We start from the raw sequence: 7,693 nt of genomic DNA, 5'->3' as shown, positions 1-7,693 counted from the left end.
TGTCTTGCTGCTTTGAGCTCCAGCCTGAGTCATACAGAGCCCATTGAGGGAGAAACGTGCCTAAAGGGAAGCTTACTTAGGGAAGGCTTGCTTTCAGGAAGACTTTCATACCTCTTGGTACTTAGTCAATTAAGCATTGAGCTATGTGGGTTTGTGATGCCTTCTAGTTCTGAGCCTACTAGTCGAAAATTACATCTACTGGGAGGTTGGTATTTTACTTTGGGGGCTCGCTCATGAGAAGGACCTTTTGATTCTTTGGATGGGACTCCAAGTAGCCGTTTTTTAAGAGACCCCCAACTCCTCAGATATTGGTGCTCTCCCAGTCTGGTGGTGTGTGTAGGTGGTTGTATTATTTTGTTCAGACAGTAGGAGCCCTGTCTGTTGAATCTCTGTGCTAATTTCTCTGTCTATATTTTCTCCATATTCAGGGTGCTGACCTTACCCCTGAACTAGTGAATATAATTAAAGTAAGATTGTTGGCCTCTTTAAAAGTTGTCTTTCCTTTAGCAAAGCAGATCAAAGAACCTGTGCTAGCAGGTCATCCTGGGTGTGCTATGGTGCTTGCTAATATAGTTGGATTTACCTTAATAGGACCTGCCTTTGAATTCCAGCTCTGACCCTGTCCAAGTAAATTTTCTAGGTGCCCCTAGGGGGATCTCTCTCTTCTATTCTCCCTCTATATATTTTATTTGGTGATCTCATTAGCTTCCATGGATTCAATTATCTTCTCTATGCTGCTGATTTTCTGATACACTTATCTAGCCCTCACCTCTCTCCTAATCCTCAGACTGACATTTCTTACTGCCTATTAGACATCTCAAAATGGATGTCACATAGATACATTATTCAACATGTCCAAAACAGAACTCCTCCTCTTTCCCTTGCCCCCCCCCCCAGCATTGCTGGACGTACTCTCTTTGCAAACTTCCCTATGGAGGGCATCCCCATTCTTCCGGTCACTAATACCTTAACCTAGGTGCCATCTTTGACATCTCAGTTTCACTTCCTATATCCAATCTATTGCCCAATCCTCTCAATTTTGCCTTTTTAGCATTTCACATAAAGGCCCCCTTCTCTTCTCTGATACTTTCACTACCCTGACATAGACCCTCAAAACCTCATTCCTGGACTATGGCAAAAGTCTACTTGTTTGCCCTGCCTCAAGTCTCTCTCCTCTCTCTCTTCCAGTTGGCTGTCAAATTAATCTTCCTGGCACATAGCAGGCACTTAAATGCTAGTTGACTTGACTCTTAGGTAAACTCCAGTAGTTCCCTATCGCCTCCAGGATCAACTATAAAATTCTTTGTATGATGCTCATAGCCTTTCCTACCTTTCCAGTTTTCTTAAGTCCTATGCACCCCTAATATACTGTGGCATGCAGTGACACTGGCCTCCTTACTATTCTTCAAATAAGATGTTAATTTCCACTGACTGAACCCCTATAATGCCATGCACAGGAGCTTTCCAGAAGAACTGCTACTGTGAACGGCTTTTTTAAGATTCTGATTACTCAGTATAGTGATCACTCTATTCCATAACAAAAGTAAAACATCCATGGAACATCAAGGTACAGCATAATTCAAAATACAGCATTCACCATATTTCAACTTATCACAGAAAATCACAATATAATATTCACAACATAATCTCAAAGTAAAATAGTCATTCTTAAATTAATTTAATCAGTCACTTATCGGTAGTATCAAAATATACAGTCAAAGTCTTCCACTCTTGGGGCAAAGTCTTGATTAACTCAATCAATCACTAATCAGTAACAATAGTCAAAGTATTCAAAGCACAATCAGTCGCTTATGCAGTAAAGTCTTACTAAGTATCATACATAAAACCCTCCACCCCTTAAGGTTACTAGTAAACTATAATTCCATAATTACTCAGTACCCAAGGAGAGGTCTTTTCATCTTGACTTGGGGCCTGTTCTCAGATTCCCTGGATCCCTTTCCATGGTCCCAGATTCTACCTGGATTCAATGGCAGAGAGCTCCCAGTTCCTTGACCAGCTCTCTGGGCAGGTCCTCCACACTGGCATTCACAGGGTCTGGTCCATGTCAGCTCCTTCACCATTTCTGCTCCAAGGAATTCAAGGCTCAACGAAGCAACAAACAAAGTCTCAGCATCCCAGTCATGCTTCAGTCACCTGGGCTCCTGGCTCCTGGGCTCCGGGGCTCCTGACTCTGGATATTGGGCTCCTGGGCTCCAGGCTCTGGGCTCCTGGGATCCTATTCAGAAGAAGCTCTACCACCACAAGTTTGCAGGACTCAGTTCTCCATTCTTCTGTAGCTGTTCTGCCACCAGATCTCGGTCTCAAGGAAATTCTGACTGTGCCTCTCTGGGGCTTTTCTTATATACACAGTATTACCTACTTCACTTCCTTCTACCAACCGATTCCTGTTATGTCAGTTAACAGGAGACAGGAGCTCATACCTTCTGTTCCCCCCCCGCCACCCCCCAATCAGAGGCTTGGTGGCTTGATCAGTTACTAAATGTTAAGTACCTGCTACTTTTACCAACACAAAGGGATCTTCAAATTCAAAATTACATTACCATTACACCCCCATGCCTGGAATTCTCTCCTTGTTACCTCTGCTGCCTGGCTTTTCTGGATTCCTTCAATTTCTAGCTAAAATCCTACCCTCTACAAGAAGCCTTTACAAATTCCCCTTAATGCTACCTTCCTTCTGTTGATTATCTCTGATTTATCTTCTGTGTGTGTTTGTGTATTCTATATACGTATATATGTGTGTGTTTCACTAATAACATGGCAGGCACGGGAGTTTTTGAACTCTAACAGGTTCACTCTTGATCTGGTCAAACAGGAAGGACAGGAAGACAGATTTGGAGGGATTAATAATCTTATTTTATTCTAGTTTAGTCTTCTCAAAGGGAGTTGCTGATATTGGCAGTACCAACTCCTACAGCGTTCCCTAATCACCCTTCTCACAGGGGCCAGTGAGAATGTAGGAGAGGCTATAGCTCCTACAGGCCCCCTAAGCCTCAGTGGGGCCTGGTTGAGGCAAACACAGATTTCCCTAAAGCCTTGATGGGTACTGATCAAGGTACACACAACATTACACTGTCACATTCCCTTATGGATTCCCCACTCCCTGACCAGTGCCCACTTGCTTTATAGGGCAACAGACAAAGAAGGCATCTTGCCAGCAATAGCCTTACAGGTTAACTTTAATAGAATCATCATTTATTATAAGTGTAGTAAAATTCACATTATGTCACCCCTATGTCTCACTGTGTAGTCTCAGTAGGACTGCCTATCACTATGATTCTAGGAATTACTACCTAGGATCCTGGGGGCTATTCTGGGAGTTATTATCTAACACCTGGAAACAAGAGATTGCCATGGCCATGGATCCTAGGAAACTAAACTCTGAGGAGAACAAAATCCTCCTTACTTACAGTGTGTGTGTGTGTATACATATACATATAGAGAGTATACACACACACATATATATGTGTGTGTATGTGTATCTATCTTGTTTGTACATAGTTATTTGCATGTTGTCTCCCCATTAGATTGTGAACTCCTGGAGAACAGGGATTCTTTTTATCTTTTTGTATCCCTAGTGCTTAGCATAGTGGAATATTGTTGTTTAGTTGTTTCAGTCATGTCTAACTCTTTATAACCCCATTTGGGGTTTTCTTGGTAAAGATACTTGAGTGGTTTGCCATTTCCTTCTCCAGATCATTTTATAGATGAGGAAACTGAGACAAACCATGTGAAGTTACTTACTCAGGGTGACCCAGCTAGTAAGTATCTGAGGCTGGATATGAGCTCATGAAGATGAGTCTTCTTGACTTCAGGCCCAGTTCTCTATTCTCTGTACTTATCCCCCTCACCGTACTGCCTGGCATATTAATAGGTGTCTAATTAACACTTGTATACCTGGCTAAAAGTGACCTTGGAAAATGAAGGGACTGAACTAGACCTTTTAGCTCTTTTCAATTCCTAGCATTCTAGGCCAACCAGACTTGAAACTTTGAACTCTTCTCTCTCCTGACTCTAATCTACCACACCTCCCACCCCATCTACCTAATTAAGACATTTTGATTCTATCCTTGCAATCTCTTTCTACTTAACTGTTGCAATTTTTGTTCAGGGTTGAATTATCTCTTGTACTCAAAACCTCTCCTGGGGGTAGAGGCCCTGACCTTGGGGTGCTGAAAGCACTGGTAGTCCTTCAGCTGTAGGAACACCATGGTTTAGTAACATTTTCTCCCTATGTGAAGGACACCTGCAGGTGAACTTCATATTCCCTGCCTGACTTGGAGTTGATGAGGGAGGACTGAGAGCCTTAACAAGCTACCTACCTTCTTTTTTACACCCTCCTCACTCTGACCCTGTACTAATGGACCTGACCCTGGGCTTCCTTTCCTTCCCTTCTTTCCTTCCTTCCCCTGTGATAGTGCAACAGAATACTAATTACATTTATACTTCTCAAAGAATGCAAACTTTATTGATCAAAGCTTACAACATTCTCTAAAAACAGACTACTACCACCACAACCACCACCATTATCACCACCATCTCCCTGAAATTTTATGGGGTTTTGTTTTGTTTTTTGGAGAAGACCAGGGTTAAGTGACTTGCCCAGAGTCACACAGATAGTGTCAAGTGTCTGAGGCCTGATCCAAATTCAGGTCCTCCTGATTCTAGGGATGCTGTTCTATCTAATATGTCACCTAGTCACCCCTAGGTTCTCTTTCTGCCCAGCCAAAGGCCAAGTGTATTCCTCCTTGGTGATCTTCTGCCAAGTCTCCAAATCAGTGTCAAACAATCAACACTGCCTTGGAGCTACTGAATTTGCTTCAGTTTCAAAAGTGGAGTAGGCAGGAACCAGCCCTACTTAAGAATAGGCTAATGACTGGGATCTTGGGATGTTTTTTCTACATTTAGTTAGCTAAAGTTGTTTACCACATAATTTGGTTGTTATCTTCAAAATTACTAAAATTGTATATGATATCTTCTCATCAGTAAATAGACATTGCAGGGCCTCTGTATGTTTATCATCCCTTCTTAAGAATATTCTTGCTATTCACTTCTTCATTTGTGTCCAACAAATAGGTAAAAGTTTTGTGACACCAGCTGCAGTTTTCTTGGCAAAGATATTGTTTTACAGATAACACACTGGAGTTTGGGGACTCCAGCCTCTAACAGGTTGACTCTTGATCTGCTCAGACAGGAAGGATAGGAAGACAGCTTCAGAGGGTTTAATAATCTTACTTTATTCAAGTCTACTCTTCTCAAAGGGTTACTGGTAATGGGAGCACCAACTCCTACAGCATTCCCTAATTACTCTTCTTGCAGGGGTGGGCAAGAAGGGGGCACAACTACCCCTATGTCTTGATGGGGTCAATCGAGACAAGCACAGCTTGTGCACTCCCCTAAATGCCCTCAAGTCTCAATGGGGGTGGGTTGAGGCAGATACATGCATTCCTCTATGCATCACCCGTGGTTTCCCCCATGGATTCTCCACTCACTGACCAGTGCCAATTTGCTTTATAGGGCAATAGAGAAAGAAGGCATATTACCAACAATGGACTCACAGGTTAACTTTCGCAATAAACAAACTTTAGCAAAACATTCAACACAAACATAGTAAATATCAATTATGTCATCCCTATATCTCATAGTAAAGTCTCAGTAGGACTGTTCATCACTATGATTCTAGGAACTACTATCTAGGATCCTTGGGGCTTTTCTGGGAGTTATTATCTAACATCTGGAAACTAGACATTGCCATGGCCATGGATCCTGAGAAATTCAGCTCTAAAAAGGATAAGAAAATCATCCTTACATACAGATACTAAAGTGGTTTAACATTTATTTCTCCAGCTCATTTTATAGATGAAGAAACTGAAGCAAACAGGGTTAAGTGGCTTACCCATGGCCATGCAGCTAGTAAATATCTGAGACAGATTTGAACTCAGGAAGATGAGTCTTCCTGACCTTAAGACAGGCACTCTATTCATTGTGCCACCTACCTGTTCTTTAAGAGTACAAATGTGTTACAAGAGAGTAGTTAAGGAAATGAATAAAATTTTAGAAAAGCTAGATATGATAGACATTTAGAGAAAACTGAATTTGGACAGAAAGGACTATACCTTTTTCTCAATGGTACATGGAACCTACACAAAGACTGACCACATATTAGGGCATAAAAACCTCACAATTCAATGCAGAAAGGCAGAAATATTAAAAGTAGCCTTTTCAGATCATGATGCAATAAAAATTATGTAATAAGTGGCCATGGAAAGATGGGCCAAAAGTTATTTGGAAACTAAATAAGCAAATCCTAAAGAATGAATGAGTAAAAAAAAAATCATAGAAACAATTAATAATGTCAACCAAGAGAATGACAATAATGAGACAACATGCCAAAACTTATAGGATGCAGGCAAATCAGTTCTTAGGGGAAATTTGATATCTCTAAATGGTTACATAAATAAAATAGAGAAAAAGGAGATCAATGAATTGGGCATGCAACTGAAAAAACTAGAAAAAGAACAAATTTAAAATCCCCAATTAAATACCAAATTAAAAATTCTGAAAATCAAAGGAGAGATTAATAAAATTGAAAATAAGAAAAGTATTGAACTAGTTAATAAAACTAAGATCTAGTTTTATGAGAAAACAATAAAATAGATAAACCTTACATTTGATAAAAAAAAAGAAAGAAGAAAACCAAATTGCCAGTATCAAAAATGAAAAAAGTTAATTTACCACCAATGAAGAGTAAAGTAAAACAATAATTAGGAACTATTTTGCCCAACTGTATGCCAATAAATCTGACAATCTAAGTGAAATGGATGAATATTTACAAAAATATAAATTGCCCAGATAACAAAAGAGGAAATAAAATACTTAACCCCATTTCAGAAAAAGAAAGTGAACAAGCCATCAATGAACTCCCTAAGCCATCACCAATAATCCTGACTTTTGTCTGCCACCGGACTTCAATGACTCTGGAAGAAAAGAGTGAAGCTGACAGTGCAACTCTGCCTCACTTTAATTCACAAACACATCAAAACATCACCTTCATGATGTCATTGGTCCTCTTAGAAAACAAAGGATGAACAACAAATCCTTAAAATGAAATGTCAGTGTCTTTTCACAGTATTCCTACTCCCAATGTTTAGCTTGGTGAAATGCAACAGTTGCCATAGGATTCATTTTCTGAAAATCCTTTGTAGATTACCTTCCTCAAATCCAAAGAGACATCTGCCATGTAATATTCCAGCTGTCCCTGATTCTAAGTGGTATTTTCCGTGATTCAATTCAGGCAACATTTTGGTTTCAATATGAGAATAACTTTCCTGTTCCCAGTTACACCTATCCCTTATGCTTGGGAAATAAAAGAAAGTGACATGTAATCTGAACTTCTGGGTCTTAATGAGTTTCCCAAAGCAACACTTCACCAGTTTTGCTCAGGAAAAAGCCCATTTTGAGTAGCTACAGCAGCAGCAGTAAGAGGACTGGATATTTCAACTATTAAACATGCAATCAATTTTGATTTGACAAATGGTATGGAAGAATATGCACCCTGAATTAATCACACAGGTTGTGTTGCAAACCTTGATCTTGCCACTTCATTCTTCAATGAGAGGAATGTCAAGATTACCGAGGACCTGCTGGATGTTCTTGTTGAAGCTAAACAATAAGT

Source organism: Petaurus breviceps, unplaced genomic scaffold, assembly GCF_028583685.1.
Source record: "Petaurus breviceps papuanus isolate PSGF00001 unplaced genomic scaffold, PetGlider_PUasm1.0 90822, whole genome shotgun sequence".
Lineage (NCBI taxonomy): Eukaryota > Metazoa > Chordata > Mammalia > Diprotodontia > Petauridae > Petaurus > Petaurus breviceps.
Note: the sequence above shows the minus strand (reverse complement) of the source record.